At 33.5% G+C, this 23,404-nt stretch overlaps 1 protein-coding gene across 2 annotated transcripts in view; it reads left to right on the top strand.

The window, feature by feature from the left end:
• The window catches only part of LOC145683845 (uncharacterized), a 445,184-nt gene that overhangs the window by 45,319 nt on the left and 376,461 nt on the right, over positions 1 to 23,404 (top strand). For both annotated transcript variants that reach the window (XR_014131197.1, XR_014131198.1), the window contains exon 5: positions 909 to 1,028. The gene's annotated coding sequence lies outside the window, so the exon portion shown is untranslated. The remainder of the gene's footprint in view (positions 1 to 908; positions 1,029 to 23,404) is intronic.

Genomic DNA, 23,404 nt, shown 5'->3' with positions numbered 1-23,404 from the left:
GGCAGGGATATGCCAATTACTATCTAGACACATACTTTTTCATACAGTGATTGGCACCCCCATTTTTTCAACAATGGAGATATGGACTACAAGATTGCTTGAAGGGAAAACACATTTTGATAGTTCCTGACCTGCAGTGGCAATAAACCAAAACGTAACATTTAATAAGTCAAAACGATGGTAAATATTCTTTAAACATCCTTAACAAATTCACAAGAAATAAGATCACATTTAATTTTTGGGATATATATCCACCTATTCCATAATCTACTTCACTCTAATACACAAATAGCAAGAAAGAAATTTTATAGAATATAAAAACAAAGACTAGTGTTGCCACCCGTTACTGAATACATTTAAAAAACTGATTTGTTTTCTTATTATTTGAATATTAACTGGAAAAGTGCCAATTACTATCTGGGTGCCAATCACTGTATGGTTTACCCTACAAATTAGTGATGTGAAAGATAATTTTGCACGAAAATTTGCCAATTGAAGATGATGATCGAGTTCATAGAAACAGTTTTAGTTGTCGCTAAACAATATATAGCATTAGATAAACATCCTTTTTCTTAATTCTGATTAAAGTTATTTTTTGATAATAGAAATTTCAACCACCACCTAGAGTGATCCATTCTGAAACACCTGTGATGTCACCACAAGTGGTCTGGTTCAAAAATCTTAAACTTCACTGACAGTGGAAGGTGTTCGGATAGTTATTTATTACGAGCCTTTCGAAAGAAAATTCGTTTTTTGTTTCTACGAGTCTCTTTAGCTGGAATATTGTCTATATTAATTGTAAATATATAATGCTCTAGATCTACAGTTATAGTGTTTGTGCTTTTGTGTAGAGAATATTATTTTGTTGACTGAATATGCCTAATCGATGTGTATTACCCTTTTGTAAGGGAATTTATGACAGCGCTCCGAAGCTTCATGGTTTTACGTTTTCTGATGAAGATAGCCTAAAAACTAAATGTGTGAATGAGAATAAGAGGGAGGCTTTTACATCTTCAATGTATTCTAGGGTGAGTATCACGATACTTTTTTTTTTTAATTTTTTATTTATAGTATTAAATATTGTTATTAAGTGTGTAATATTGCAGTGGCCTCGCTAGGAGTTCAGCTTTGGAGAGTAGGAAAGACTATGGGTGTAGCACTAAAATTTTAATTTTATGTAACTAATCAATTTGTTTATTATTATTATTATTATTATTATTATTATTATTATTATTATTATTATTATTATTATTATTATTATTATTATTATTATTATTATTATTATTATTATCTGTGTTGCCCTCAAGCCAAGATTTGGAGCTGCTTCGTCTCAAAAAGTGTATGTGTTTCTATTGGAAGAGTTCTGTCTCACCTCGTGTGTCGACGCGAAAACTGTATCTTGTTTCGCCTCGTGCGCAACACCTACTAACATTTTAAGTATCACTTTCCTATCAATTTTAGTCGGAGAAATCCCCTTCCCATTATGCGTGTCAACGAATTACCCTTTAACTCACGTAAAACATTGTGGGATAAAAATATAGTAAGTGACAAGATGAAGATATCAAGCTGTTGAATGTTTCTGGTAGCAACTGGCAATGCATTTCAAAATTACAGCAAATGTGTTAAATATATAATTGAATCAGCCTTAAAAAACCTTCTGATTCTAACTAATTTTCTCGCGAAACAAAGTTTCAGGTTAAACGCTCACTATTTTTGAGGATTTTTATTATTACTTCCTTCGCATATCGTGCTATAAATTGATTTTGTTTAGGAAAAATCTCGATAGATCAGTTTTTGTTTTAAACGATGTAATTTTTTACTTATAAGTTCTTGCTTCTACCATAAATACCTTAGATTTATAATTCATGCATCATTGTTTTTACAATGAATCAGCTTATCGAATACCAGAAACAGGCCTCACAGATGCAAAATTCGGAAAATTTTCCCGAAAATATGTTGCATTTTGAGGTGCCTTTAGTGGAACCCCAAGCACTCGTGCCAGAAATAAACGGGACCTCAAAATTATTTCCTGTCTTCAGCGTATAGTTTCATTGGTGTACTGTTTGTTAGTAGATATGAATTTAGAAAAGGGGACAAGTGACTCAGTGGGCTTTGTGGTGGACAAATAAAATAAAATAAAATAAATAATAAAAAATAACACGAAAATGTTAAAGTCATGTTTACTATAACTTCGCTTATCAGTGAAACGACTGGAACTATATCAACCAGTTTTCTCTTTCTGCCCAATATAAATTTTGCAGATTACTTTGAATAATAATATCCATTTTTCACGTTAGCAAAGATCTACGGTTCAAGTTCTTGCTTCAGGAGAGAGAGAGATCCCGAGTTGGATCTCAAAGTCGACCACTTAGACTCGAAATGAAAAAAAAAAAAAAAAAAAAAAAAAAAATGAAATGAAATCTTTATGTTTTACGTCCCATGCTTATGACGTTTAGGCTAAAGGAGACGGTGAATATGAGAAATGAATGAAATGGTGGAATGAAGAAAGTGGGAGGAAACGGGAGAACCCCGAGAAAACCTACGAGCACGGTGTTTGTCCACCTCAAAGCCCACGCGGCACGAGCTGGGATCGAACCAGGGACCCCAAGCACCTGAGGTGAACGCTCTACCACTGAGCCACCGCCCCCCACTTAGACTGGAGTTTTTCCTAGAACCATCAGGCAGGGACAGAATGTACAGGGTGTCTTAAAAGTCCCCTGACATAGGGTAACTCTGTTATTATCAGAAAATGAAATGAAATTTTGGAGTTTTACGTCACACGATTATGTCGGTTAGGCTAAAGGAGACGGTGAAGATGAGAAATTAATGAAATGATGGAATGAAGAAGGTGGGAGGAAACGGGAGAACCCCGAGGAAACCTACGCACACGGTCTTTGTCCACTACAAAGTTCACTTGGCGGGAGCAGAGTTTGAACCCGGGACCCCATGCACCAGAGGTTAACGCTCTACCACTGAGCCACCGCGGCCCAGTTAATACAAAATGTAAGAGGGGAAACCATATCAGAATATGTTGTTTTCAATCTAAAGTTAAGATTTAAAAAAAAAAAAAAAAAATCGGACGACCCGTTTGGGCTGTACACTCTATGTGCCCAATGTTGAATGAAATGCAACGTTGCCATTTACCTGGACCCACAACATAAGTGAATGAAGTTACTTTTTGACATAGGGGCTGGCCATCGACACCTTAGCGTAAAAGATAGTAACTTCATTCACTAATGTTGTGGGTCCAGGTAAATGGGAACGTTGCATTATCATTTAACATTGGGCGCATAAAGAGTGTACAGCCCAAACGGCTCGTCCGATTTAAAAACTTCCTTCACATTAGATTAAAAACATCATATTTGGAGACGGTTTCCCCTCTTACATTTTGTTCTAACTCTGATAATATGAGTTACCCTATGTCAGGGGACTTTTGAGACACCCTGTATAATAAATAGGTTTTGATCGAATTCTTTCCTAAAATATTTTTCTAAATTTCCGACTGTTAATACTTCCAACATAAAATTGCCCTATACATAATATATATATATCTGACATTTTGCTTAAAAATAAATAATTTACATTTACTAATTACTGAGTATACTATGACAAGAACCCAGATTTATGATACTATAACAAGTGAGAATACTTTTATATAGAAGGCATATTAATTCACGTGTGCGAATAATTACGTATATGTAATGGAGACATCACTAGTAAGTGGCGTACCTAATTTTTTACTTATTCCTCCATCCCAGCTCTTTTATGTCCACTTTTTCATGTACTTTTTAACTACAGGATAAACTTGCCACCTTATTTCTGGCTTGCTGGCTTATTAGCCCCTTCTAACTATGCTACTTTAACTAGGCAGAACCTACCTTTAAACAAAACACTCAGATAAAACAAGAATTATTAAATGCTAATCTCAATATTGCGCAAATATACTGACTTGTGTAAATGTTTCTTGCGTCAGTGAATATGAGGTAGGTGCTAAAATGAAAAAATCAGTTAACTGTACTTGGTCTGTTATTTTGCAATACAATTCGAAAAATTATGACTTCTCTTTGTTTACTTAAGAGGGCAGATTACTAAAAATGATACAAAAGCTAACCATTTCTCTTTTTCTCGTTTTTCGTAAGCGAAAAACGTAAATGATATGTAACTTACCACAATAATAGATAGTTATTCTACACCCGAAAATACGAATAGGAAGAATTTTCACTGTTGGCATCTATAGAAATTACAGTGTGGCAGAATATGAATTATCTAAAAATCTAGGTTAAGGCAGTGAAAGAAAAATGAACTCAACGATAATTGATGACTTATTATGTTTTCTTGGCTTCTTGTTAACTACTTTTTAAATAATATTTGTATTTATTTAAAAGGTAGCTACCAAGAAGCCAAGAGAACATGATAAGTAATCAATTACCGCTGAGTTCATTTTTCTATCACTGCCTTAACCTAGATTTTAGGTAATTCATATTCTGGCCACACTGTAATTACAGTAAAAGTTCTTCTGATTCGTATTTTCGGGTGTAGAATAACATTATCTATTATTGTGGTAAGTTACATTTCATTATCTCTTTTCACTTTCGAAAAACGGGCAAAAGAGAAATGGTTAGCTTTTGTATCATTTTTGGTAGTCTGCCCTTTAATTATTTCTCTCTGTTTCCAAACATCTTAGACTTCTTTTGATACTATAAAATGGAACAGGTTTACTGTCAAGAAGATATCTCGTTTTTTAAATATTATTATTATTATTATTATTCACGGAAGCGAACCACTTCTACTGATGGAAGTTGAGTAACATGTATCCTAATATGAACTTCACTACTTCAAGTAGTACCTTCGTTCTTCACCTTGCGTCTCACTTCGGGAAGCCTATCCAATTTGTTTAAAACCTGAATATTTTTACCAGCGTGAAGAATCTTGTCGACGATTATTTCGAAAAAGTCTAATGGCTTTACATCATTCTCAAGAAGTACAGAGTAATAGCTATGGACTATAAATCCTTCTTCCCAAAAATTTTCGCTTACATCATCTACACTGGCATTTGTGAAAAGAAAAAAAAAAAAGTTTATGACAACTACATTGAAATTACCATTAGCAAATATATATCAACTACAAGTACTTCTGGATTGTGAGTTCATCAACTATACAATTATAACTTGATATTAATATTGTTACTGCACAGAATAAACCAAAAAGTTAAACACTACAGAACTAGTACCTAATTTATTTATCCACGCCTCACATAATAGTAGAAGTGCAAAGGCTCGTAAAAGTTTTTCTTGCATGGGTTGTTTGGATGGCAAAGTTTGGGCTGTTTACATTTTAATTTTAATGAACAAATAACAGTACGTTCTATCTTTCATTTTCTCACATGAAAAAACATTTAATTAGTGAAGAAATGTAATTTTGGTTCTGAAGAAAATAAAAAAGAAAGAAAAAATGAACAATGTTCAAGTATCATCAAGAAACTTCAGAAGGTAACACGTTTTAGGAGCTAAAGACACATTTTATGTGAAAGATTAGGCTGAACAAACATATACATCGCATTGATTGAAGATTTTGCAATTGGAGAAGAAAGTTAACAATCGCTATCGCAAAGCTTTCTATTTCAAATATGTTGACACGATATTATAGTCAAGGAAGAAGAAATTACATGAATAATGAAGGCTCACTGTCGTGTTAAACTAGCATAATATCCAAAATGGTCGGTTGTGGCTTGCACTGATTCTTCTAATACAGGTGTGGAAAATCTTCTTAGGTTTGATGTCTACTTTTCACTTTAGAAACCAATGGTGGTCTACTTACCTGTTCGCTAGCACGCTACAGAAAACCATAAAAGAATAACAATGATAGACATAAACAATATGAAAGAAATCACTGCGGAGAACATTTCACGGCTTGCCGATCGACGTATTGGCCACCCCTGTTCTAACAGAATATTTGAAGTTTCTAACAAAATAAGTTAAGTGGTTTCCGAACGCAGAACGAGAAGATGCGTAATCTTATATCAAAGTAAAAATGTTTTTCTATTGTTTCTTTGTGCATGGTATTATTTCCTTGCCTGCATTTTTAATTTAGGCAACTAGAAATACGTATGACACGACGTTTAAATTCTAGTCCTGACATTTGGTTAGGCAACGAGAACGACACCAGTGATATGTTCTGTTACATAACTTGTCATCGCAGGGAAACATAACCCTTTGAGATAACTACGATATTTTGCTATGGGGGCCGTGGGCCCTTACTTCTGAGAATCGAAAGAACATTTCAATTACCACAGACGATATTCTACGGAAGAATGGTGTTTCAGGGGAGTATATTTCCCCTTTCGACAATGACCAATTGCTACGATTGAACTTAAATTAACAAGTATTGTGCATTGTTAAATTGTAGAATCCTCCACAGGAAAACAAATGTGGTAGTTGAACACGAATGGGATTAAAAATTAAAACTTTTCATTTTTACTTACTAAATACATAATATGTAGGCAATTTTCCAACGAAGAATTTGACTATGAAGTCATTGGAAGGTCACCAAAGCCTACACTGATAATTTTCTCCTTTTGAACATTTGAAATGATCTAGATACGCAAAGCATAACCAAATCACTATATGTACACACATGTGTATTGAAATGTACAGATGAAATTTACAAATTTCTTTTTCTACATGCTTAAGGCGGTTGGTACCTCTTCGCTGGGTCGAGTTTTTCCCTATCTAAAAACATTGGAATTTTTTTCGCGTTTTTCTCAGCAAGCAATGAACAAATCCTTACAAAAATTTGCACGGAGTCAGGTCGATAATAAAGGATTCGTTATATGAGCTTATAATTTTACTAAAAGCCTCCAATTAAGTTATTCATTCCCCCCTTTTTTTCATGTGAAGATTTGCAACAACGCATTCACGACACTGCGTTCTCTCTTCTAGCAGGTTGCGGCGAGTAACTGAGGGTTACTTTGAAGTTTGAACATTGTCCACAGCTGTGAGGGAACCCTTTAGAACAATGACATATTTATGGCAGTTCAGTGAGGAGGCGTTGGAGTATGTTTTCTTTGCTGAAAGCAGAAAAAAATAAGCACAACGAGAACAGATCCATTCTTCTTTACATTAGCTTTTGCCCCCGTCAAGTATAGACAGTTACAAGCAATTAGAAGCGAACTCTCTCTATTGAATAAAGATACTTTTAATGTATACGAAAGTGAATTGCACTTTATTATTATTATTATTATTATTATTATTATTATTATTATTATTATTATTATTATTATTATTATTATTATTATTATTATTATTATTATTATTATTACATTTTTCAAAACTTAAAGAGACATACCTTTCTTGACTCCAGTGCCCATTCTATCTATATATGAGGTATTTATAATAAACTTCTATACTGGTAAAAGAAAAACTTCTTTTATAGTGACGTACTGTATCTTCTAAGAGAACTACCAGTATTTGTATTTTATTTATTATATTTCAATTTAAAACAAAGTGTATGGTTTGTAACAACGAATAGTGCTCAAAATAGTACCTATTAGCAGTCAACTTTATATTTAGATCAAACCTAATAATGGACAACAACACCAATATATATTGTATACATTTATTGGATCAAAAGATCCAATATATTTCAGACAAAACTTTTCTTGTAGGCCTTATATCTCGAGAACTACATATAGCGTACCCAAACTATGACTTAACTTAGTATGATGTGCTTATTGCGTAAAAAATACAAAAACTCGATTTAAGGACCGTTCAAAAGTTTTGTGGGCCCTGATCCACAAAATTCAATATATTACATTCAATCAAAAATTTTCTTGTACGCCTCACGAAAATTCGATTTAGGAGCCGTTGCTAACTTTTGTGGCCCCTGATCCAAAAACTAATTATTTGGCAAAATCAAAAACTTTTTTATGCACTTTTTGGATCATTTTTAAAATTCTTAGCCACGATCGCTATCTTTTGATCCATTTTTGGGATTATTCCTAAAATTCTTGTTTTTATATATTTTTTATATTTATATACAAGGTGATACAAAGAAAATTTAGGAAAGCAATTGATCTGATTGAAGATTTGTTTAAATCTATTTTATAGAATCTTTTAGATTTGTTTAATATATTCCTGTTAACTGCAGATTTTTTAAAAAAGATCTCTTTTTAATCTATATTTGTATTCTTTCTTTACTCACTCATGAAGTATATCTATAACTTTTGTCAATTTTTTAAAGTTGCTTCTTAGATAAGTTTCGAGAGTTGTCCGCAAAATTTCGTTAGCATCTTATTTGAACTACTTTTTAAAATGGAATGTGTACGTTTAGAGAACTTGTGGTTTGATCTTACAATGTACATAGTATAATATAACAAAAAATAGTTTTTATGTACTGTAACGCTGTAATCTCACTTTAATTTGCCGTAGTATATTTTTCTTTCTTCTTCTTTTTTTTTTCGTGAAAGTAATATTTGAAACCGAATTATTTCTTTTAAAATTTATGCATGAAATGAAAATTGTTTTTTTAAAAGAACTATGACATATTCATTGTATAAATAAATGTGAAATGTTAGTGTTTTGTTTGATTTATTTGTATTGATTGAAGTCAATACTTCGAGTGTAGCTTTGGCCACTTATCAACGAAATTAAAAAGTCGTAGACCAGTATAATTTAAGCAAGTTACTTGCTTGATTTCAGACATAATTTGGGAGGGGAAGAGTAGAAATTTTACTAATAACATTTTTTTATTTGTTCAGTTTTTTTTTTTTTTTTTTTTTTTTATGTATAGCGTAGCCTTGTGAATTTTGTTTACCTTTTTTTCAATGTAGAAACTTGCCTAGGGATTTTGGAGTATGCTCATAGATATTTAAATTGTGAATAGTGCTTCGGTGATATTTAGCATTTTGATTATACTGCTTGTTTATTATTTTTCTAATAACTTTATTTACATAATGTTGTGGCTTGATGTAACAAAGTATTCCATCACATATTTTTATACTCATACGGTAATGCTTTAGTTTAATATGTATGACATTGACAAATTGGTGTACTTCAACAAAAAAGCCCTATATTTTAAAATGAAGCATGAAAAAATAATGCATAAAATTAAAATTATTCTGTTAATATGTGTTGTACTATTTATATATATGTTGTAGGTATAGATGAAATTTCGCGTTCACCATCTGGAAAATAAATATTTCTTATTTAGAATGCGTAAGTTACAAGGTTATTATTAGCAGGTAACACTAATAAGTCCCTATTCCCTGTTACCAAGAAATAAGTTCCTTTTCATATTTCGAAAAGTAATAACCAAGAAAAGACGTTACCAAGAAAATGACGTTTGTATCTACATTAACAGTACATATTTCATTATGTATAGACGTTTTGTTGTGTAGTAAAAGAATTTCTGATATTACACTTCACTTTCTTCTACAAATGTGCTCTGTTAGAAGGGTAATGTGTGGTCGGTTCTTCAGTTTCTCAGTTGCCTCACGATACTGAAACAACACCGAGGAATAGAATTCGACAGCATTCTCGCTAAGAACACATTTGTGTAACAAAAAAAAAAAAAAAAAGTTATTTCTAAATTTCCTTCGTATGTAGTAAAAATGAAATTATTATTATTTAGCATAAACATTCTATACTACTATTCACAGTTTCAAATACATATACACAGGCTGGTAGCCAGCCCAAAAATGTAGGGGGGGCGACTAAAGTTAGGGGGGCCCGATCCAACCATATCATAATTTATCACCATATTATAGTTCATTTGCAAGCCTACCGTGAAAAGTTTAGGGGGGCCAGAACCCCTAGACCCTCCTCGATACTGACCTGCATATACATATATATAATTATTCCAAAATGCTATCTCCACTGGTTTACCTTTTACCGTGAGGTTACAAAAGTCAAAGAGCGCTGGTGTTTTCAATGTGAAAACCCCACTGGTGTCGGCAGCGCGGCCAGTCTCCGGTCAGGGAAACACCGGCAAGGAGGAACCGATGTGGTGACCACAAATTTTAACTAAGTTACTAGTGCCAAGCTGCACTGATATTCCTTGCTCGTTACAATCTCTTATGCCAAGAATTTCCTATTATTATTATTATTATTATTATTATTATTATTATTATTATTATTATTATTATTATTATTATTATTATTATTATTATTATTATTATTATTATTATTATCACACAGGAAATTTGAAAATGAAATGAAATCTGTAAGTTTTACGTCCCACAGTTATGCCGGTTAGGCTAAAGGAGACGGTGATGATAAGTAATGAATGAAATGGTGGAATGAAGAAAGTGGGAGGAAACAGGAGAACCCCGAGAAAACCCATGCACACGGTGTTTGTCCACACAATGTTCACTTAGTGCGAGCTGGGATCAAACCAAGGACCCCATGCACCTGAGATGAACGCTCTACCATTGAGCCACCGCGGCCCGCACACAGGAAATTTATTTGCTATCACAATCGTCTGCTAATTTATATGTGTAAGACTGAAATACATGAGATGCAAGAGGCATCTTGCTACGTTTGAAAGTAACCATAAACACTCCGAATAAAACTAGACGAATATACTAAAAGCAATAGGTTTAGCAAAGAAAATAAAGAGTGCCCTCTCCTTCTCAGTGCCATAAATCTGTCCTCGAAAAAGACGAGAGGGCTATAAAATTTCATTCCACAGATGTGATGTGGACAGAGTTTAAAAACCTGTTTTAAATGGCCAGCCCGAATTTCTCTCACGCTGCTAACACAAACAGGGAGAAACAGAGATTGCACTGTTGCAAATCTTCACATTAAAAAAAGGGGGGGAATGAATAACTTAACTGGAGGCTTTTAGTAAAATTATAAGCTCATATAACGAATCCTTTATTATCGACCTAACTCTATGCAAATTTTTGTAAGGATTTGTTTATTGCTTGCTGAGAAAAACACGAAAAAAGTTCCAATGTTATTAGATAGGGGAAAACTCCACTCAGCGAAGAGGTAGCAACCGCCTTAATTCTAATATAAATCACAGAAGGTATTTATTTTTCCATGCGCATATTTTGAATTTTTTTCAGTATTCGATATTCTGATAAGAGGAAGAGTGGACCATCTCCTAATGAATACGTTCTTTTACACTCAATTAGTCTCATTAGGCTAAACTTGAATTTTTAGCATCTAGAAATAGAAATATAAGGAAATAGACATATATTCAAGATATTGTGAGACTTGGCAATCTCAGCAATGGAAAGAGAGTTAGGCAAAAGGGAAAATTTCGAATTCATACATAGATAAAAATTTTGCGTTTCTAGCTAGCAAAAATTACTATGCTGCTGATATAAATTAAGTACACACTTTGTACATGTATGTTTGTGTAAAGTATTAACTGTAAGATATGCTCTACCCAAACAACATGGAACAGTCAAGGAGGCTGTTCTTCTGTACAACTGCGGATGCCTTTCAGGGAACTGCTTAATGCTCCACAACATGAATGACGAACGTATCAAGATTTATCCTGAAACGTCCAGTAGACGAATGAACGTTCGCTCATTTTGCTTTTATACATAGAACTGATTTTTCATTTTTTTTTTCTTTTCTTTCTTTCTAACATAAGAATCGTTGTTGAACTTCCATTATAAAAATCATGGCTGCCTTTTCAGAAGTCATTTCTAATCCTCGAATTAACTAAATACAAGTTTCCTTCGAATCTACCGCTGAACCTTCTGCAAAAGAATATGTGCTGCTCTTTAGGAATCGTTTTTGAGCATCTAGTTAATTAGCAAAGATCTATCATGAATCGTTGTTGAATCAGTGGTGACACTTCAGAACAGTCTTTTTAACATAGATCTTGCATCTGTGTCAATATTTTTTTTATTTAGTTATGCTTTAAACAAAACAAAACAAAAAAAGTTAGTTAATTAATTATACTGGATGTTTCTTGCTTTTTCCCTGCAAGAGTATTTCGGATTGGTTCACTATTTCGGAAATGTTATGAAATAACATGAAAACTTGTTAACTTACACGCGACCTTTACCTTTCTGATTAAAGAATGCCTTGAGCGCACGGCCTGATTTACTCTTTGTTTAAAAAAATCTGTACGCATATATTAGGAAAACGGCCATGTGAGGATATCTTTTCATGTTATATAACCTGTTAACATTAGGTTAATCGCATATCCGGATATTCACAAAACATATATATCTTGAATATCAATTCTGATTCACAACTTCGAGAAATTCGTTATATTCAGGCAGAATTTACACGAGAACATATACACAGATGAGAATCATCATATGAGAATATACATTAATGTACAATAAAGCAATGTAATCATTATAAAGCCTTCAAAATATATAAAGTAACGGTTTTATTTGTAATCAGTGGAGTATAAACATCCCACCAGAAACTACAAGATATTACTCTTGAAATAGAGAACTTAATAAAAGAAACTTTACTATCAAAAAGGAAAAAATAAAAAAATTAAAAAAATTAAAAAGAATAAAAAAAATAAGCATATGTATTTTATTTTACGAAACATTGTTTGAAATAATAACTTAAATAATATATAACAAACCAAATTCCAAATTTAAAGGAGGATGACAAAAAATATTTTAAAAAGTGGTGCATCTTGTATTTAAGTTCAACGTTACATTAAAGTAATTTTACCGAACATTTCAAGAACACTAACACTGCAAAACTTTTCACTGTTAGATAATAAATGAAGCTTCTGATAACCTCAATATTTAAGACATCCGACAACTCTGGCTGCAGAAACAAAAGTGAGATTGGATTCTATCCTCTCCCAATAGTTGAAATTGATTGATTCATTCATTCACTAATTGTAATTTAACATTGTTTCCAGCACCAAGGCTAAATAAGACTGGACTTACTACTTCAAGTAGGACCGCTCGGGGTTTGTAGTAAAAGCAATTACCAGCGTGAGAATCAAAATCCGTGTTCATGTGCACAAAGCACACGCTGATACTCAACGGAGCACGTATAATTATCATTTTCAGTACTATTACACATCTTTACATATGCTGCCATGCCCTTGGCCTTTGCAAACGGTTGATAGAATCATTGTCGCCTAGCGTACATTTTATTCGAGTGACATATACCTTGGGCCTATCGTTAATTGTTCGCAGTCTGTGTTCTTTTGAGTAAGTTAGCTGCGAAGTTATGCTTTTGTAATTCTTGTTCTTAACTTTTAATTTATTCAATATCAGTAACGAAAGGTTTTAAACAGAGTAATGCATTCGACTGTAATTAGACTTCTTTTAACATTTTCTTTGGTTCAAAAAATGTTCCTCCGCTTAGAATCGGTATCGTTAACATGCCTGTAAAGTAGATTACACTTTTTATCGACACAAATAGGAAAAAGTTCCCCAAAACATCGCCACAAATAAGTTTTTGCCAACTTGTAGACCCGGTGCTGGGAAATTACTGGATTTTCTCGTAATTGTAGTATATTTACAGGGATTCCAGACAAATGGTTGATCGTGAGTTTAGTAACTGTTCTATCTGGAAGGCCCCTGACGGCACAGAAGACCGTAACATGATGTATGTACAAACGTTGTATGTATACATGTCTATACCAGGGTGTCTGCTGAGTTTCAATTTCAAAATTCCAGTATATTCAGTATAACTATCACCAAAATTCTAGTACCTGTTACAATGATTTTTTTTTTTAAACTTCTTTAGTAATAATCAAACTCTTGATGATTTCAGGTTTGTAACTGTTTTACTATCAAATTAATATTTTATTTTTAATAAATTTAGTTAGCCTTGATGTCTTTGAAATACAAATGACTAGGTATATGTAGCTGCTCATGAAAGCGCTGAAATCTTTACACAAACAATGTGTCAGATTCATACTTTTGAATCGCAAAGAGGTCCTCCTGTTACAGGACAACGCTAAACCCAACGTGGCTAGGATGACCCGGGACACCATTCTACGAATTGGATGGGAAACACTATTGCATCCGCCATACTCCCCGGACATTGTACCGTCCGATTATCAGCTGTTCCATTCCTTGGACAATCACTTTAGAGGTCGTCAATTCAAATCCCTAAGAGGTGCAAAATGCATTTGATACCTTCTTCCCTTCGCGGCCCATCAAGTTCTATCGCGATGGAATCCATGGCCTTCCAGAACATTGACAGAAGGTCGTCGATGCTGATGAGGATTATTTTTGAAGATCTACTTACGTCTTAGGTAACATACCGATGTTCGAAGGTAGTGGGTGAAAAAGCGATAGAACTTTCTTAGTTACTTTATACATAGATAAATATAGATATATTGGTAGATATTGATATCAATTATTTGCGAGAAACTAAAGAAAACACATCACACAATTTAGAAAGACGAGTAAGTACTTTCACTAAAGCCTTTAACAGGGAGAGGAAGGTGTGAAGAAAAAAAGCAGAAGAAAAGAAATATTAGAAAGAAGGAACATAACGCCCACGTCCACGTTCACAGCATCATCTTGGTATGCGTTGTCTCACAATAGTATAGCCCGAAAAAAGGTAGAAAAGTTTTGGTATTAGAAAATAAAGATAATGGGACGAGTGGGTCGTTAAGAATACAGGAGAGCGAAGGAATAATAAATAATTGGAAAACTATATATTAATGAAGAAATTAACGAACAAAAATGCTGTGCTCATCAAATTATTATTCCTATCTCACAAAGCGTCCACCCGACTTTGTGAGAACAATTGGCGAGCTAACTGAAATAATAAGTAGCGACCTCCGGTCTAGAAAGCCAGCATAAACGGCGAGGGTAGAAGATGTGCTGATCACACATCACTCCAAAGGCATGAGTGTCACACGGCGGTTAATAGACCTTCGTACTCTAAGAGCTGCTACGCCAGTGTTTAGCTTTTAGTTTTTAATAAAAGCAATATAATACTGGGAGAAAATGAGAAATAATACAAAATGAGAAGTTTGCAGAAAAAAATGCATCAGAAACGAAGTGAGTGTAAGAGAGAGATGGGATATTATATATGATTATATATAATTATCAGGATATTATATATGATTATTAGGGAGCGGTTTGCAGAAAGATGTGTCTTTTCAACTCTTTCTGAGGGATATGGAAGAGTATGGGACAAGGATTTGAAAAATACTTACACAAGAGTGGTCAAAAATGAAATGAAATCTCTGAGGTTTACGTCCCACAGTTATGCCGGCTAGGCTAAAGAAGACGGTGATGATGAGAAATAAATGAAATGGTGGAATGAAGAAAGTGGAAGGAAACGGAAGAACTCCGAGGAAACCCACGCACACGGTGTTTGTCCACCACAAAGTTCACTTGGCGGGAGCTGGGATTGAACCCGGGACCCCATGCACTAGAGGTGAACATTCTACCACTTAGCCACCGCGGCCCCAAGGAGTGGTCAAATGTACCGTCATGAAGGGTTGTGAATTTTGAGATAGGTAAATGAGAATTAAGCACTGAGGGAATATTGTTGATTGTTGATGTGAGCTAATAGAAAAGTCAGATTTTCGCCAACACGAAAGATACCATTACATGGTCATATTGTACTTCTTCACGTACCAAAACAGCTTTCACAAACATAAAGTAGTGACTTACTTCATAAGCATTTAAGAACGTGTTACCTTGGCAAGGATTTAGAAAAGAAATTTTCACAATTTAGAAAGGAATTCTTTTACGTTTAGATTTTTTTTACGGTTATAATTTTTATTACAATTTTATGCTTCTTCGATCACAACGCAGACAATTAAACTGCTTGACATTTTACACGAATCAACAGGATCATACCTTGTAGCACATTGCCGATTAGGTACTGTTTATACTGTTTGTTTGTGAATAATATACAATTTTTTAAGTTCTAGCAAGGATGGGGTTAAGCTATCAGTCACAGATTTCAATGTGTAGATATCACCTATAATGAAATTAATAAATAACTGAATCAAACAAAGTATCTAAAATAATAAGAAAAAAAAGATACATTACTCATATTATTTCATGTGCTTTAAATAAGACTAAGAGCAGAACAATGATAGAATAACACACTTTGAAGGAAGTCAATAAAAATAATAGTTATTTGATTGTAGTTTTACATTCTTTGTCAGCAGTACGCTGTGTGAGATGTGAATCTAAAATTATAATTGCAAATGCACACACTTGTTCATGGATAGTCACACATTCAAGTTACGGTTAGAGTTAACTAGTGCATGGCGAATTTATGTAAGACACACAGAATATTCAACTATGTACATTTAAATTTTTCGACCAAGGCCATGTTACAGAGAGTAAAGCTGCTAATGATTTTTGAAAAAACTACTTGATTTCTCTCTTTTTTTCTAGGATTTTTTCCCCAGATTTCGCTTGGCTACAGCAAGCAACAATATTAGCATCATTCTTATTATTTTCATTGCAGAAAAGCTTTCAACGTTATTCTATAAAACTTACACATAATAAGATAAAAATGTGAACAGACTTCAGGTTGCAGAAGTCATGCAGATGTAATGCAGCATATAATTCTGCTTAATACACATTAAATGTATATTGTACTTTGCTGGTACTACAACAGCTGACATAACAATGCGTCGAGTACTTGATTTTAAAAAGGATGCAACAATACAATGGTATAAACTGTTTTCTTTATACTAAATATGGTTAAATGAAATCAATATAGGTCAACACAAATAAGTTGTATTTTAAGTTATTTCATGAAATTCGAGATGGGAACATATAACTCTTATTTATAAACAGCATCACGTATCTAGGTACATAATACAACGATCTTCGAGATCATTGTATAAGGGAGGTGTTACACTTAACTTGCTGAAATACCTGTTCTTCTCACGGTGAGAGAGCTTATGGAAATATTTGCACCACATTCTCCCTTTAGGAGAAATTTTAAACTTCTCTACCCATTTAGGATACGTTCGTTAATCAAAGTGGTGAATGAAACATAGCTACGAAATATGTTCCAAAAACCAGTTCAGAAATTTCACGAATCTTCCCGTGATGCAATTACAAACAACAGACATCAGTTTCCAAGAGGAGAAAAATGTTATGGTAAATGTTTCTATTAAAAAATAAATGAAACAGGAATTTTAAAATACGCTGGGACACATATTCACTTATTTTTAATGAGGAATTATTTGCCAAATTTCATCTCTCTAACTTAAAGGATACTCTATTCTGGGCAAAACATTTGAATCCCCTTTACCTTTCTTAGCACAAATATTATATATATATATATATAAAAAAAAAAAAAAAAAAAACCTTTCTTATTCATTGGTCTCGTTATAAACGGAGTATTCTATCCAAATCTCACGTTTCTAGATACATTACATGGCTTGGAGTTTCAGTGAATTACTTTCACCCCTCACATATAATCAAGCATATTGACCCCTTCCAAGACTGGAATTTCCCAAAACGCTGAAATACGTGTTTCCCTTATTTTTAATTAAGAGTTTATATAACGAATTTCAGATCTCCAACTTGTGCGAATCCTTACATTAAGCGCTTTCTGAATACATAAAAGGGAATATTAATTATGTGAAATTTTCCTCCTTACCCTCTTTAGAAGCGGAATTTTCGCAGACATTGGAATACGAATGTAATAATTTTTATTTAAGAGTTTATATACTGACTTTTATAAAGCTAACTTAAACAAATTTTCACAATAGGCACTTTCTTAAGAATGAAAGGAACATTTGCATCTATGGTAATGATCACCTTTTCCCTTAAGGAGTGGAATTTTCAAAAAAGCTGAAGCATATGTCCCATTATTTGTATTTAACAGTTTATATACTGAATTTCACGTCTCTAGCTTAAACCTATCTCCAAATTCAGCAGTTGTGAATAAATAAAAAGAAATGTTTCCCTTTTCCGCCTTAGGAGCAAAATTTTTGAAAACGCAGAAAAACAGATTCTCTTATTTTTAATTAAGAGTTTATATACCGAATTTTATATCTTCAACTTAAGTGAATCCTCACATTCGACACTTTATGTATAAATAAAGGGAAATTTCAATATGATTGATTTTACGCTCTTTCTCCCCCTTTGCAGCTGAATGATTAGAAACGCTGAAATACGTGTTTCTTCATTTTTAATTAAAAGTCTATATATCGAGTTTCAGCAGAGTTCCTACTGATCTGGAGAAATCTATTTCCCTGACCTTTGGCAGGAAATTCCCTGACTTTCATGACAGGCGTCGGATGACGTTGACATATAAATAAGGAATAAATAACGATGAATATTTATATATGAGAACACTTGTTCTATATAGACAAATAATAATCAATTGCTCATACGTACATACCACTTACCTCCCATAAAAATCTGAGTAACGTCCCACCCTGTGATCATTATTGATTGGCTAAGCTGAAATTGGTGTACAATTAATATATGTTAGAAATAATATATTTTATAAACTTTCTCTGACTTTCCCTGCATTCAAGTCTTTTCCCCTGAGTTTCCCTGACTTCCCTGACCAGTAAGAACCCTGTTCAGATCTCCAACTTAGGCCAATTCTCACATTCAGCAATTTCTGATTAAACAAGGGGAAATTTGAGTATTTTGTAAGTGTCCCCTTTCCTCGCTTTGGAGCAAAATTTTCAAGAATGCTTAAACACGTGTCTCCTATTTTTAATGAAGAATTTATATGCCGTTTTATCTCTCTAACGCCAGGGATTCATGACATTATATTATTAAGAGAAATTTTGACTCCCCCCTTAGAATAGGATTGCCAGAATTCCCTCCTTATCCGTTACTTTCTTAACAAAAGGAGTATCTTCTCAATTTTTTTTTTAACCTATAGTAGTATAGCCTTGACGATGATGAATTACCTACTTCTACTCTTTTATATAATACCTTACTGAGCGCAGGGAACACATTTACAATAATAATAATTAATGACTCATCTATAATGTTCCTTCAATGTGCATTTTATAGCCTATATTTCAATTGCACAAGTGGGAAATCTTCGTCATGACAGAGAGCTTAAATTGTTTCTATGTAGATCTTATGCAATTAACAACGGTACGTAGTAAACAAACACACCAACAAATAAAAAATTATTGTGTCGTATGACTTATTCACAACCAGTTATTTATCTTATTTGTTATGAGCTCTTAACCTGTTAATACACGGAAACACTATTTTTTCTCTTCTTTAAATTTTGTAAGAGTCACTCGATACTATCTTCATGTATCAACCTTCCATTCCCCGTACTAACCATCAACAGATAATCACTTCAAATTTCTAGATGTACAATGTTGGGAGATCGAACACTACTGAAAATGAGCAAATTTGTAATTAATCTATTAAAACATTTAACTATTAAATTAATTAATTATTTTTTCAAGAGTTCTTTAATTGAAAATTGTTAAAAAAAATTCGCTGACGAATAGAAAATTAATCGTTCTTTTTTAAATCAAAATGTATATGATATAGATATTCTACAACTATTGTTTACGGCGTATTTCAAACGCTCCATTAGGGTTTCCGTAGCAGTAATTTGAGGGTTATCCAAAGTAAATATTTTGACCTTAATTTGCCTCGAAGTCTCTGTCAGTGTTCTGGAGCTCCTCCGTGGCTAAGCGGTTAGCGTACGCGCCTTCGGCGTGGGAGACCCGGGTTCGATTCCCGGCGGGAGCTCATGTGGTTCGGATTCCACGTTAATCAGTAGGTCCACGTCTCATATAGCCTCGCTGCTGAAAGGAACGCTAAACTAAAAAATTAATCAATCAATCTGTCAGTGTTCTCTATCTCCAAATAGTACTTCGTTTGACTCGCCGAAGTCTTCCAAAACACAAAAGTTTTCTGGTAGTCATAACCTGTTTTAGATGACGGCGTTGTTCAAGATTCACTCCCTCTTTAATATTTTGTCAGTTTCGTTGCAGTGCAACAGTCACTTTTTAGAAAATTGTTTAAAATGTCAAACTGCTATTTCTGGTAAAGAACATTATTGTCGCTTGCTAAAAACATAAAACGATAGAGGAAGGGATAAGACGTGTCAAATTTATTGATGTTGAGGGTGTCTGGTATATTCTCCATATTATCGTTTAATGAAGATTGAGCGTGAATTACTAATCATGAGCAGTGATACTTAGCATAATTTGCTAATTAAGAATTAATAATTATGGAAGACAATATTATTGATATCATAGTGGAATAGTACACAGAGCATAACTAAATATACATATACTGAATTCAAAGGGTAATAAATAATAATATTTTATTTCCTTACACCAATTTCCTATTTTATTTTATTACGATGTTTCATTGAATTTATAGAAAACTATAACGCAAAACTTGATTACTGAAATAACTTTTAATTTACAAACCCAATACGCTGCGGTTTGAGTATATAACTAGAGCGACAAAGAGGTAAAACAAATTGACTTGAAACATGATGAATTAGGATTTCACACTTACGTATACAAACTTCGCTGCAGCATTCTCAGCTCCTCTACAATTGTAATTGCAAAGGACAAGAGGAGACTGTCAAATTTTTGATTTGTTTAGCGGATGATGTTTCAAGAGGTCTAAGAATGAGCATTAAGAATGAAATGATGCCGTTACGTGAAGCACTGTGTATATTGTTTTTCAACTGCCCTCTTTAAATCGATCGCGCGACTGTTCATAGTATCTTCACGTACACAATTTTGAATATTTTGTAGCTTGCTTTAAAATAGAAATTTCTCTTTCTTTGTACTGTTTTTGTTTTGAGAATACTTTCCTTAACTTATAAGTGAAAATTGGATTTGCAAACTTATTATTTGAATCTGATTTTCATAAAAATAAAAAGATAAACTTTTCCTTTTTAAATTAATATAAATTTACATTTCATAAATATAAATTTACTTTTTAAATTAATATAATTTCACCTTTCCGGGATTCTTCACTAATCTTTTCTAATATATGTATTATATGTAGTTTATAAACTTTTCTCTTTAATTGTCTCAATTGAAAAGAAAAAAAGGCACAAACACTTGGAGAATAAATACACTAAAACCAGAATAATGGACTTGTGAAGGACTAGTTGTTGATCGATTTCACGAAAAAACATCCAATGTGTTACTAAACTAAACTTTGTGGGACTTTCTATTGGAGCACTAGCTATCCTGGTTGCCTGTGATTACTAGATTAAGCTGAGAATGTGGTATGGTACTGATTTGGTACAATCTTTCTACTTCAGTCTCTGTAGAGATGTGTATCTACTTGAAGATTTTGGAGCAGTTATGAAGCATTTGCATTTGGACTTCGTTTTTGATGACAAAAGGGTCTTTCCTAGTAAGATGGTGAAATCGGCTCTTGATCCAAATTGGGTCGCTATTGACCCAAAAGTTTACCCCTTGACCTAAAACTACCTAAAAAAAAAAAAAAAATGACCTCCTACCCCCTCCCCTTACCGAATTATCGTATCATACATGCTCAAAATTGAATATTTTAAAATTTTGGTGGGGTTGGTTGAAAGAGTTTGAAAGTTTCACAGGTTGTAGATACTATCTAGATGTAAATGTGCAATTATTTTCATAACCATCGATGAGCATTTTCTTTGTGTTTTTGCGTATTGAAAACTTCAAAAAATTGTAGATTTTTTTGAGGTGGGGGGGCGTCGCTGACTTTTTGGTTAAAAATTTGTTATACCCTTAGCTACAACATATATTTTTTGTGGGGCCTGAAAGTGATGGCAACATTGTCAAAAGGAAATAAAACTGACAACAAACGTGTGTTTTGCACAGTTTTTCCACCATTTTAGGGCGCTCAAGGTGAGGACCCCTTCAAACAATCCGTTGCCAGAGTTCACAATTTTCCTTTTTCTTGCGTCCCTTTTGCTTCTGCCGTTCTTCGGCGCATTTTGTTTCAGACATTCTGTGTACCATATTTACCAGTTTATCTCCTTTGTTTTGATTTTTCTTGGTGATGTACGCTGTATTTCGTTTCTTCATTTACGAGCACATACACCTTATTCGAGCAAGATTAAGCGCACTGATTTTGGCTGTTTTGAGGCAAAACTTTTCTAAGTCCAACTTCGGCTATCTTCGTAAATAGTTAGTCACAGATCCCAGGTTCGAGTCCATCCAACCTTCGTAATCGGGAAAATGTCTGCAGATCTTTTTGTTCTTCTTTTAGGTTTAATACGACATGTCGAAATATTATTAAGTGTAGAAAAAAACAACATTGATTGAAATGCTTAATTATACAATATTTCGAAAATATGTATACATGTGAGCACATGCTGGCTTTTGTCATTTACGTTTCTTTTACGAATTTTCGAATGCCATCCAGTGCGCAATACTTTTCCATTTGAATTTTTTCCGTTGATCCTTGCTTTCCGGAATCACTCACTTATCACGAGCACCTCAAACAATGAGCCTCCGTGGTACACACACTACGTGATAGAAATCTTCAACTCCGAACTATTTCTGAAAAAGTAACCTAGAGTTAGACTTTACTTCGTCGTAACGAAAGAAATTGAACTTATAGTTTGACGTGTCATGATTCGTGACCCCTTTGTTGTATGAGTATGGGATAAACGTTACAATTCGTTATTTCTTAGGAGGATTCAAATACCGCCCAATTTGACATACATTTTTATTTGAAAGTTTTCGCTGTCTTTCCTTTTACTGGAAATACGTATTTTTCTTTTACGTATGGAAACATAAATGATAAAGCCAGCATATGTTCACATGTATACATAATTTCGAAATATTGTATCGTTAAGTTTTTCAATCAATGTTACTTCTTTTCTACACTTAATAACATTTCAACACGTCTTATTATACTTAAAAGAAAAATGCAACTGCACAATTTCTCCCGATTGCAAAAGTTGACTTAGGTTAACAACATACGTTCCTCCTTGTTCTTCAAAGATATACGTGTTAGTTGGTAATCGCAACATCCACAGTACCTCTCGAATTACTTTGTATTCACTTATAGTGCTGATACCGCCTTCAGAAGAATCCTTACTTAATTGAGGAAATTCCTTCAGCTTTGAATTTGCTAGAATTTTTTCTTCGACCTTTAGTAGCTCACGTTGTTTTTCTTTTGAGTTTTCGGCCTCTAATGCATATTCTCTACAAGAAGGTAACACACTATAATAAAATATAGAAGATACTATGACACTACTTATCTTCTATGACTATCAGAAGTTAATATTTCAATACATTCTATTCTGATTCGCTAAACCTGATTATGAGCTGTGTACAATAACTGGACAAAGTTATATATCCAAGTGCGATTGACACTAAAATCTAACAAGGGACGTTCGGGAGAAAGAACTCGCCTGCAGAGGAACTAAGCATGCCATTTGAAAGACCAATTCATGCTGATTACAACAAGCTAATAAAATTCCTGTACGGTTGAAACCTTTTGGACAGGTTCAACGTTAAATGCATAATTTGCACACTATTTATACAACCATTTGATTAG

The sequence above is a fragment of the Thermobia domestica genome, chromosome 4 (assembly GCF_964235325.1).
Source record: "Thermobia domestica chromosome 4, izTheDome1.hap1.1, whole genome shotgun sequence".
Lineage (NCBI taxonomy): Eukaryota > Metazoa > Arthropoda > Insecta > Zygentoma > Lepismatidae > Thermobia > Thermobia domestica.
The sequence above is the reverse complement of the archived record's forward strand: the minus strand, read 5'-3'. Positions and strand labels throughout refer to the sequence as shown.